Here is a 12,697-nt window from a genome sequence, read left to right as displayed (position 1 = left end):
AGCTGGGCAACCCAACTATTGACCGAAGACACAATTCAAAACTGATGCATATAAAGCAATATCCGAGAACATTTTGCCGAGGACTCCTCGGAGTACCTTGGCTTTTGATGGGTTCGGCTATAGTCTCAGCCCCCCGTTAATATTGCCGATGCTTTAAAGGCGTCTAGCGTCGCACTGCTCGGAAACTAGTCCAGATGTGGCGTGTGTTTTGTCAAGCCGAGGTGCAGGTCGGTAGGAAAGATGCTGAGCTGCGGGCCGGAAAAGATTTCCTAAGATAAATTATTACACAGGGCACCTCAGTCAGGAGGATACCCCCCCCCTAAAAAACATACAAATAGGTTAAAGGTGACATAAGTTCGGAAAACCGAAACACTTTAGTAAAAAATTATGTCTACATTAAATCAAGTTTTTTCTTGGTGCCAATCCGAACATTGGTCTTACATTAGTGTGTGCTTCCGTCGTGCTTTAACATGATACATCCGATCTCAAGACTTCGAGCAGGTCAGCCTGCGGCTTCAACCACATATTTATGAGGCGACTGGACTTCCCGTACAAGTAAGGACTCGTTTAGGTTTTCCTTACAAGAAAATTACATCAATTCACGTCCTAAAAGCTCTAGTTCTAAACCAACTCGGATTTGGCTCGGATCTGTCCCATACCTTTGTCCTGCTTCTTGTGTGGGTCGTAGAAATCATATACTAACTCGAATGGAGTTGAGTCTAACATCAAACTTGTTTGTCTCAATGATAAGAATAACCCAACGCAGGCCACTTCTCCATCTAAGGCCGTGTTGATGGCTCGATTGGCCCATCTTTATCTTGAGGTCGGAATCCAACAAGTAGCACACTAAGTTGTTCGCGTCTTATCATGACTCTACAAGTTGCACACTAATCTGGATTGCAATAACTCCAAAAGGAAACTTATATGTCTTGATGACACACACAACTTTCATATTTTTTGAGGGGCAAAACTTTCATGTTGAACACGTCACCTTTTGAGGCCATCTTCAAGGCGTTCTGGTGCAAGTTTTCATATGCTGTCCTCCAAGTCCTTGAGCCATCAACATAACTGCCTGCTATATTGTGGTATGACTAGGCACTAAGCATGATGGCTTGCTGAATAGGTATAACAACAAGCCGGGTGGAGCACAATGGCCTCCTGCTGACTGGGCATAACATCAGCCTGATAGAACCTACCGGCTGAGACATGACGGCATACCGGGTAGAACCTTCCAACTAGGACATGACGGCATGCCGACTCAAATATCAAACCGAATCGGTGTGTCGCTTGCCGATTGAGTCATGATAGCTTGCATTACCTTGGGAGAGCTAGAATTGGTCACTGTCAGACCCCATGTGTGCCTTGCTACCGAGTGTTTCCTCCATGTCTCTTGTTTTTTTTTCATGTTTTACCTTCTCGAATGCGCTTCACCCGAGTCGCCTGTCATGGCAGAATGTCTCGTTTGACAGGAGGTTTGCCAGAAATGAGTACAAACACAATTTTTTGAGACAAAGGAGTGCGAACACATACAAACGTCAACCGCATCTCGTAAGGCCACTGCTACAAATCAACCGACTGATTTCGGGAGAAACCAGTCGGGTCCGCAGCCATTCGATTCATCCTCCCTACCCGTAGATGGGGTCAAACGCATCAGCTTGCTCCCGGCTTTCTCCTCTCGAGTCAGCAAACACAGACAAGTCGCACGCAGCACACCTCTCCAGCGCCGTCGCTCCAGTGCTGCTACATGGTAGGAGAACCACCCCCGTGGCCGGTGACGACGTGGCTTCATTGCAGCATGGTGGCCAGCGACGAGGGCTTCGTTGTAGCACCGGCGGCCAGCGACGAGGGCTTCATTGCATCACCCGTGGCTTCCATTGCAACGTCGGTAGTTGGCGATGAGGGCTTCATTGCAGCACCCGGAGGCCGGCGCCGAGAGCTTTCATCGCAGCACCGGTGGTCGGCGAGCGCTCCATTGCAGCGCCGAGGAGCGCTCCATTGTAGCGCCGGGAGGGAGCGCTGACGAGCACTCATTGGAGCACGGCGAGCGCTCCATTGCAGCTCCGCCGCCCCGTGACTTGCAGCACCAGCAGCCCCCGACGAGGTTGCAACGCAGCGAGGCGGTCGGGGACGAGTTGCTGCGTTAAAACACCAACAGTCGTCGAGACGAGCGGCGCGTGGCTAGCTCGTGCTGCTACTGTGAAACACGGCAGTGGTGCGTGGCGAGCTCGCATCAACCGCCTAGGAACTCCGATGTGCACTATTTCGGCCGCGGAGCTTGCTGCATATTGGCCGGGAGAGGTAGCGAGTGGTGTGCGATGGCGGCTTCACGTCCAAAGGATAAGGCCACCGATGGAAAGGGAAACGAATGGCTCTCCCGTAACCGCGAGAGATAAGGCTAGTCATAATGGGGTAACTTAGGTAGTAACTTAACATACCCCAAGACAATTTTGCTTATGTGACAAGTATTTAATGAGGTGAGAGGTGTTTGGAATAACATAATACTCCCTCCGTCCCAAAATAAGTGTGTCAAGCTTAGTACAACTTTGTACTAGAGTTAGTATAAAGTTGAGACACTTATTTTGAGACGGAGGAAGTATGTTATTGTAACATAGCGCTTCCCGAGGTAAAATGAGTCTATAAGGCAATAAATGAAACATTCTATGACATTACTACTATGATATTTTGCATCATGAAAGTAGTAATTTAGACTAGTGCCATATGCATGACACTAGTATAAATTACTCCCACTATAACCAGCCTAAGGGAGAAAAACGCGTGATAGATGGTCTCCACGGGGACGCGTGGCGTGTGGCATGCGAGGAGCGTGGCGGATGTTTTAAAGAGTTTTCCATCTCGAAACCCTGGATTTGAGAGTTGCTCCTCTCTCACTTTTTTTTTGAGAAACCTCTCTCACTTGGTCTGACCAGCAAGGCCCGTCAAGTCGACATCACTGCAGGCCCGTTAAGCCCACATCACTGGTCTGACCAGCCAGGCCCGTAAAGAGCACTCTTCAACCAGGCCAGGCCGAGCCGTCTCCAAGTTGTCAGCTTGTTGAGGTGACGCAAAAACGCTACGCCGAGCTGGCCGCCTTTGCCCCTCTTCTTCCTCTCCCCCCACATCGATCCCTAAAACCCATCGCGCCGCCGCCGCCGCCGCCGCCGCCGCCGAATCCCTCCTCCTCCCATGTCCCGCCACCCCGCTCGCCACTTCCTCCCGTTGCTTCGCCGCCGCCACCTCCACCATTCGGTCCATCTCCCCTACACATCCGTGCCCATTCCCCCCGACGCGATCCCCTCCACCTCCATCCCGTCGTCCACCTCCCCGCCGCCGTTTCATCCCGCGCCCTGGCCGCAGCCGTGTTCGCCCGCCTCCACGCCGCTCCCGCCTTTCACGGCCTCCCACCTCCGCGCGGCCGTCTCCTCCCTCGCCGCCTCTCTTCTGGCTCTGCCCGTCTCGGATCCCGACCCCCTGCCCGCCCTCCACGCCCATTCATTCCCCACCCTCCTCGCAGTCTCGCCGCTCGCCTCCCTCGAGCTCCTGTCCCTCCTCCGCCCCAAGCCTTACCTCGGCCTCGCGGTCTTTTCGTTTCGCCGCACGCTTTCGCCGCCGCCCACGCTCCCCGAGTTTGTCGTCGCCATCTCGCTTGCCAGCCGCGCCCGCGACCCCACCGCCGCGGCCAACATCTTCACCGACGCCTCCAGCGCCTACTGCCCCGACCAGGCGCTCTACAATGCCCTCATGGCCGCCTACATGCACAGTGGCCTTGTGAATAGCTGCGTCGAGGCCTTCCACGCGCTGCGGCGTGATCCACGGTGTGGTCCGCCCAATGCGGACTCCTTCAACATCCTCATCGCTCTCTTCGGTCGCTCCCTCCTCGTCGACCACATGGAGGCCACACTCCAGTCGCTGGATGCCTCAGGACAGCCCCGTACAATTGGTACCTACAATGCAGTCATCGCTGGCTACCTCACGGCATGGATGTGGGACAAAATGGAAGCTGCGTTCCATGAAATGATGGCAGGTGGAGTTGTTCCAGACACCACTACACATTTGTTGATGTTAAGAGGTTACTCACATGCTGGGAAGATTTATAAGATGGAGCTGGCTTATGAGCGTGCTCGTGAGCATGCTGGCAAGGTTGATATAGTGCATATACGTGCAATGCTATGTGCATATTGCAAGTTTGCACATGTAGATAGGATTCAAAAGATCGAGGAGTTGCTTCTGAAGTTGCGTCCTGAGGATTATAGGCCCTGGCTCAATGTGTTGTTAATTAGGGTGTATGCCAAGGAGGGGTTGGTTGAGGGGATGGAAAGAAGGATTGCTGAGGCATTGGAACGCAATACCACAGTCACCACAACACAGGTGATGCGGTCTGTCATAACCAACTATTTCCAGTGTGACGCTGTCGACAGACTCGCACACTTTGTCTGGCAGGCTGAGGAGGCCGGATGGAAGCTGTGCCGGAGTTTATACCACTGCAAGATGGTGATGTATGGGAAGCACCATCGACTGGCAGAGATGCATGGGGTGTTGGATGAGATGGAGTATTTTAGGTTTGACCGGACAAAGAAGACCTTCTGGATTATGCACAAAGCATATCTGAGCTGCGGAAGAAGATCCGAGGCTGATACGATACTTGGCATGATGTGGAAGCATGGTTTTGTATGCCCTTCCGGCGTATTTGTTCAATAACAGGTCAGCACACACCTCTATTCTTATTGCATTGACTGCTATTCATAAATTTATGTTCTTTTTGCATAAGTTGGCATACTTTTGTGGCAGACGCAGGCATTTAATCTTTGATTTAGTGAACTTGGACAACAACAAAGACAAGGACACATCTAAAATTTGAATTATGGTAGTAGTGCAATTGTTGTGTAGAAGAAACAACGAGCCTCTATTCACTATTCAAAAGTGCTGCAATGCCTCATCCATTTAATATGTGATCAGGTTGTAAGGCATTTTATAAAAAAAATATTCTCTAGCATCTTAGGTAATTCAGTCAATCTTGTCTGGATTAGATGTATATTTTCAGCCGCTTACCCAGAGATAACATGAAAAGAAGTACTCCTTAATGGTCAGACCATGAATTATGGTTATTTGTTTTTAAGCTACTTGGCATCATAATCCGAGCAGACTTTTACTGTGAATAAAATGACGCCTGAATCATTGATTCATAGTCTCAATTTACAGTGTCTCACAGTCTTTGCTTACACCTATATTGTGTGATGTTACAGCATAACTGGCTGCAAGTTAGGTTTCAGCGTTTCACATTGCATTTTATTGAAATTAAATATACTTATACTCCAACAACTGCAGATATTTCACACTGGCCAGGAGTTACGTTTCAGTGTTTATAGATGCTTCCCTTTGCACTTATATATCCTTATTCTCCAACAACTGCATATATATGCAGGCAGAAGCTCTTCTTAGCCTACGTTTTCTATACCCATATTCCTCTGTAGTTTACTGATTATTATAGGAAATATTTTGTTCTATGCAGTTGATCCAACAAACAACAACAACAACAACAAAGCCTTTAGTCCCAAACAAGTTGGGGTAGGCTAGAGGTGAAACCCATAAGATCTCGCAACCAACTCATGGCTCTGGCACATGGATAACAAGCTTCCACGCACCCCTGTCCATAGCTAGCTCTTTGTCGATACTCCAATCCTTCAGGTCTCTCTTAACGGACTCCTCCCATGTCAAAATCGGTCGACCCCGCCCTCTCTTGACATTCTCCGCACGCGTTAGCCGTCCGCTATGCACTGGAGCTTCTGGAGGCCTGCGCTGAATATGCCCAAACCATCTCAAACGATGTTGGACAAGCTTCTCCTCAATTGGTGCTACCCCAACTCTATCTCGTATATCATCATTCCGGACTTCTATACCCATATTCCTCTGTAGTTTACTGATTATTATAGGAAATATTTTGTTCTATGCAGTTGATCCATAGGAAAAAAAATTCACGCACCCGTATTGTTCCGTATCACAAAGTAAAGACTAAAGACTGTCTAGAGACCAACAACATAGGCGAAGTCTGGTAAAATAAGCCAAATAGTGCCCAGAATGAAAGGACCTACAATTTGCTCTCCAAGTGTTTTAGGACTAGCAAAGATAATTCCTGGAGAAGGGGAGCCTTGGCGCAGTGGTAAAGCTGCTGCCTTGTGACCATGAGGTCATGGGTTCAAGTCCTGGAAACAGCCTCTTACAGAAATGTAGGGAAAGGCTGCGTACTATAGACCCAAAGTGGTCGGACCCTTCCCTGGACCCTGCGCAAGCGGGAGCTACATGCACCAGGTTGCCCTTTTTAAAGATAATTCCTGGACAAGGTTGCTGATTGCACATTGTTAGTCAACCTGGCAGTCGGGTCGGGTTTGGTCGGGTTAACCACAACCAGACCAATGCCCGAACCCATTATCTGGTCCATCTCTCACCCATGAGCAAGTACAGATAACTGAGCAGTCACTTGCGAATTTATAGACTTCGAGTGCTCACAACCATGTTAGCTAGCCGAGGTGGGACTAAATTTGCTGCGTTGCTGATGCGTTGGGTAGAGGCACCCGTGGCCCATTATAGCTTCTTGCGTCTACATGGGCTGGTAGAAGTTGGCCTTATGCTATTTATAGCCTGTACACACTTGTAAATGAGACAAGGGAAGCCCCTCAAAAAAAAAATGAGACAAGGGAAAAATGATTCCACGAAATGCTGCCGGTATGTGGTGGTTCTGGTACTCTGGCCGGTTGGGCTGTGGGTATAAATTTACGTTGTTTAGGTTTAGGAGTTGGGTCACGAGTGGACTTTGGTGCTGGACTGGCTCAATGTGTTGGCTGGGATTTAACTACACATGGGCCCACATGTCAGTTAATCGGGTGACCCACGGATGGGAACCCATGACTAATCAGGGTACCCATGGGCGAAGATGGCGACCCATACCCTACCCATTCGGGTCGGGTGCCCATGGGTGGCTGAACCCATGGGTCGGATTGCCGGGTTGAATTGTTAGTAAGGTTTAAGAGGAGATGTTGCACACACCAACTATACCTCAATTTTTCTCACTAACATTTCTTAACCTTCAAATTGCACATCAGGATGTTTTTGCACGTTTTGAAGCTATTTTCCCTGAGTGTGAAAGTTGACTTGTAAACTATGCTGAATGCTTATTTCTTTTTGTTTATCTTGCAGTACCTCAAAACACATTCACCTGAAGGTGGCCAATGTTGTTTGCACGTTTTGATTCAAGCGCCACCTTTCTAGACATACTTCTGGCCTTTAATCCCATTCAGTCACCAAATTGACGTGTGATAACACACAGTTGCTTCTCGCATGTTGTATTGTCTTGCGACAAATTGATCACTTTCAAACAGTGATCTATGTCATAAGCAACGAACAATAGTACATGCCATTGATTTATGCTAGCTATACCTAGCTGCCCACTAGCAAGATATGTTTATCCAGCTTGTTTTCCTCTCATGCTTATCCTACCTGTTGTGCCCATAAAGTGTGACATCTTGTTGCTGATTATTGATTATTTGCTGTGAGCTCTATATGCTTTCTTGATCATTGCTAAAGTCAATAGCTGCATGACACTACCTGTTGTTCCCATCAAGTGTGGATCTTGTTGCTGATTATTGATTATTGGCTGTGATCTCTATATGCTCTCTTGCTCATTGCTAAAGTCAATAGCTGCATAAGCAACGGACAATCGAACATGACTAGTGTCATTATTGTAGTTCAACAAGGTACGAGTTGATGTCAGCCGTGACTGTAGATATATGAAAAGGAAATTTTTTTAAGTTGTTTTATCTGCACCGTCTTGACCTGAAACCAGAGCTTAGCAGTAGCATACTAACATGCAATTTGAGAGAACAGACGCCTTGCCTTGGTTATACTGGCCAAAATTGATTAACGCATTAGTATGCTAGTGGTATTATTGGCATGATAGATGTCCCAAATCTTGATTATGACTGAGACAATGAAGTTGGTTTTCGGCTGGTTTCCCTTATCAACTAGCCAATTCTTTTTGTACTTAATGAAGAGACAGAGCTCCTTCTGGTTGCTCTTTTTTTGGGGGATAATAGAGATTGACCGCAGCGGTGGGGAAAGGATTATAATAAAACTCATGTTAATCAATTGGGGATGTTGCTGAGGTGTCCAGGATAATAGATAAGCACCACCAGAGTCATTGTTTCTGGAATGGAAAATCAAATGTGCTGCAAGGAAGCCTCATTGGCAACAGAGGCAAATCTGCAGCTGTTGAAACTTTTACACTGTGTTGTTGAATTCAACAGTCAGACCTTAAATATAACCATTTGAAGTGATTGTTTCTGCTTCAGCATGTTAACTGCTTGATCTTCAGGTTCCACCTTTTGTGTTATGCCTTATGCCATGCTGCATGCCTGCAATATAGGCATAGCAAGGATATTAAGCGTTACTGTAACATATTCGTAACTGGCAACTTTTATGCTGCAAGCCTGCAACATAGGCTTTGCTTGTTTCTTGCATAAACAGTCTTTCCTCGGCAAAAGCACTTTGGATGAATGTGCATATTTTTTATAGAATAAAAAAGATAATTTCATACAAAGGCTGCTGGTGGCTTTTGCAGAAAGAATCGTGCACACCCTCTATTTCAAGTACTCCCTCCGTTTTTATTTACTCTGCATATTAGAGTTGACTGAAGTCAAACTTCGTAAAGTTTGACCAAGTTTATAGAAAACAATATAGACATTTATCATAATAAATCTATACGATGTGAAAGTACATTTAATAATAAATCTAATGTTGTTGATTTGTTATTGTATATCTTAATATTTTTGTATATAAACTTGGTCAAAGTTTGTAAAGCTTGACTTTGACCAAAGCTAATATGCGAACTAAATAAAAATGGAGGGAGTACCAATCTTGTTTTTTTAATCTAAAAATGGAAGGAAGTTGTGAAACAATTCGTGTACTGTCGTGTTAAGCTCAAGTTTGGTCTACAACAGGAGAAGCCAAGTAGAAGAGGAAAAAGAAAGACTGGTCACCAATATCACTAAAGACTCGAAATTTGCATGCTTGTTTGTAATCTTGAAACGGTCTTGGTGTTTGGAGTTAACTTGGTGTTTGTAATTGCCATACCTCCTTTGCGGATAGAAATATGTTTATTGAGATAGCTATTTAGCAGTGGCTTGTAGCCTAGTATACATATCATGGTACCAAACTCTGTTTCATGGTATCTACCTTGTTTGTCAGGTCTACATCTAAATACTTGAACAATTTATGCTAACAGAATAAATCTCAATTAAAAAGCAATCACTGCATGAAGTGAACGAGTCTGGATGCTCACAAAATGTGGAGTAGTTAGTACCTTCTGAGTATAATATTAGTTTTGCATTCTTCATTGAAGTTTTTATATTACACTTATTCTAGTATAAGTCACTGACCATGCTACATTTGCAGGATTTATCTGCTCCACGTGTTGGGGAAATTTTGAAGTTTTTGCTTTCTGACAAGGTATCTGAATGCAACTTGAGGCCGTTAACATCATATGCTGCTCAAAAAAGGTAAAAGGCACTCCTTGTCGACGCCTAGAGCTCTGAACCTAAAACAAGACATGGAGCATTGCACTCGGTGGAGTTCCAAGAGCTGAGATGACAGCTGAGGTCGATATAAACAAGTGGACTTGGGAAACATGAAACTGCTACTTTTCTTGCCCATTCTTGTTCTGGGTGTAGCAGCTAAAAATGGGGATGGGAAGCACCTTCTTTAGTGCTTATCAAGAAAACTCATCATGGCTGCACAACAGGATGGAGCCAAAGGAAAATCAAACGCGAGGTTTGATTTGCATCAATCTGAGGTTCCTGGTCGTTTTCTATTGCAATTGAAGTGGAGGCTCTACTGGGAAATCATGGTCATAAGGTTCTCTGGTTGCACTTGCATTGCATGTCTACTTCATGTTATGCGAGATGTTCTCAACAATTCAGGGATCTGGGAAGCTTATTTCGCAGTAAAGCTTGGAAGGTCCACTGTGCAGTCTGAGGACGCTGCTTTGTAATCTACACAGCAGTGCCAGGTAGCCTTGGAGCGTGCAGTCAACAGCTTGCAGAGCAGTAATGAACAAGAAACCGCTTTGGTGGTCTAGCAGCAGCCCAAGTGGATACACAGTACATACAAAAGACTGAGCCTTTGTCTGTCATGTTTAAAGGAGCAGAGCGTGCGGGGGATACAAAGCATATACTTTTGTTGAAAACATATCATTGTTGTGCCAAGGCATTGACATGTAACCTCATTTTCAGGCCAGATCGCGAGAGGCTATAATGTTTGGGAAAACTTTGTTTTTGCCACTCTAGCTTTTGACCACTTTGCTTATGTCACTCTAGAATTTGACATTTAACTTCTACCACTCTTAGTTTTCCCACTAATTAACACATGCACCAATTGTGGACGTGCGTGAAATAATTCTTTTGGTAACCCTACGAGTTTTACTGACCAGATATATCGTTGTCAACCTTGTCACACAGCTTGTGGCTTTGTATCCTCGGTCCCAAAATAAGTGTTTCAACTTTAGTACAACTTATAAGGAGTATTGTGCATTATGTATCTCCCTTTTACACCTGCTAATAATTGGAGTTGTTGTGTCAAGTATAGCTTTCAACTTGCAACCCAGACGATACGATCTGCTTGGTCCCTGCAAATACTTGCTCCTTGCGACCTGGAACGCATCAGTGAGATATGATATCGTCCTTTTTAATTTGGAACATTCTCATGTGTTTCTCAGAAAAAGTTCCAGCGTTTCTTATATGCTAACTGATGTTTGAAGGAAGGCCTGCCAGAAAAGAAGGGCAATGCATGTATAGGCTACCGGAATCTGTTCCAATTTAATATGCGTTTATAAGCGATTTGTAAATCTGGCTGGTTGGGTTGATCTGGCCAGCATATGGAATATCGGGATTCAGTCAACTCAAGCGCTCGCAATTACTTGACATAGATTAGATTATTGGCGGTTGGTACCTTTGCAGCGTCGCCAGGCTAAGTGTCAAGGTTCAGAGTCTAGCAGCTGTGCCTGAGCCCTCTTGTCATCAAGCCAGACGCTAAGGACGAGAGTCGAGTCGACGTGCTGTGCCTGCGACCGATGGGGTCAACTCAACGCGCTCGAGCTCGAGCGGAAAATATCCCCCTCGCTTTCCCCAGCGACGGGCTGAATCTGGCCACGGACGAGGATCCATTCATTCACTTGCTCATCATAAACATTATCCGTCTAATCTACTGCACACTAGAGGCAGAGGAGAACATCACAGCTCATGTAATCATCATGATTCATCCATCCCCAGCAGCGGTATATTATTGGGGACGGACAGGAACGAGTTGCGAGCGGACACGGCAGCTCCAGGATCCCTTGATTCTTTCTTTTCCAGCGTCACCGGGACAGTGCACGCTGGCGTCCCGAACTGGAATGCCGCTGCATCAGGCATATACGCATAAGCGCAAGCGGACAAACGCGATTCCGGGGTTTAGGGCAGGCTTGTCGCCGTCGTCGTGGCAGAGGACGGGATAGCTATGGGACGACGACGCTCCAGCCGCTCTACCACGAGAATTTGGAGAATTTTCTGCTGCCTCTTTGATCCCTACTACTAAATTGTACTACTAATATACTTCCTTCGTTCGGAATTATTTGTCTCTACGGATTCTACCGCACGTTAACACGTGCCACGGTACCGCGAGAGAAGAGATGCTCTCGCATAATTGGCCGTGTGCCGGCCTACGACGACACTAGCAGTAGGTGCTAGCGCTACTTGGCAGACGAGGCTACCGCGGCGGGGACGACACAGGGACACGTATCCGCACGCCGGCCTTGCGATTCCAAGTTGCGAGGGGGGCGCGGTGGTGGGGGCGCCCGCACTAAAATCAGGTCGTACCTATCCATCCACAGCGGGGGTGGGGGCTCGGCCCTCCCCTCGTCGCGACCCGCCGGTTTGTCACGACGCCCGGGCCCGCCCTACTTGTCCCCCCCTCCCCTCCCCTCCCCTCCCCTCCCTCGCTGCTCCCTCTCGGCCCGGGTGGTCCGACCCGAGCACGCGGCACGCCGACTGCCCCTGGGGAGAGGGAGGGTGTAGCCGTCGTACGGAACGGGACGGGGGATTCGCTCCTCTGCTTTCTTCCTTCGCTCGCACACCACCGACCGAGCCCGGCCCAACAGCGCATGCGGACACAACCAACAGCCTTGCCGTACCCGCCGCGTCTCTTTCCCGGATTCTTCTTGGCTGCTCTCCCTCCCCCGGCGAGGAAACGGCCGCCTTGCCCTGCCCAGATATGGGCCGGCGGCCTTTGTTGCCAGATCTGGTCGAGCCCGGCCCTCGCGTCTCTGAGCGCAACAGTTGCGAGTGTTCCATTCGATCCGGGTAGCATAGCAGCATGGCCTATGCTGCTCCCAGCAGCTGCTGGAGTGCACACGTAATTTAAGCGAATCCAATCCTCCACTTTCCACGCGGCTTTTAACGTTTACTCCATCTATGGACGGACGGACGCGCGAGTTTTCTTCCTCTTTTCTTCCCGATCAATCAATCGGCCCAGCTCAGCCTCACGCGCAAAACAATCGATCGCGCGCGCACAGGTCAAAAAGCGCCCCCACTCAAGATTATTTATTTATTTACCCTTGTAGTACCACTAGTAATAATATGCAGCTGTAACAACGCCATTGCCGGTCATTTCAAGTTCT

General features: G+C 47.6%; 1 pseudogene; it reads left to right on the top strand.

Moving 5' to 3' along the window:
* The first annotated feature begins 3,089 nt into the window (after nucleotides 1-3,089).
* LOC119278942 lies at nucleotides 3,090-4,633 on the top strand (annotated as a pseudogene).
* The last annotated feature ends 8,064 nt before the right edge of the window (nucleotides 4,634-12,697 follow it).

The sequence above is a fragment of the Triticum dicoccoides genome, chromosome 1A (genome assembly GCF_002162155.2).
Source record: "Triticum dicoccoides isolate Atlit2015 ecotype Zavitan chromosome 1A, WEW_v2.0, whole genome shotgun sequence".
NCBI classification, from domain to species: domain Eukaryota; kingdom Viridiplantae; phylum Streptophyta; class Magnoliopsida; order Poales; family Poaceae; genus Triticum; species Triticum dicoccoides.
Note: the sequence above shows the minus strand (reverse complement) of the source record. Positions and strands in the feature narration are given on the sequence as shown.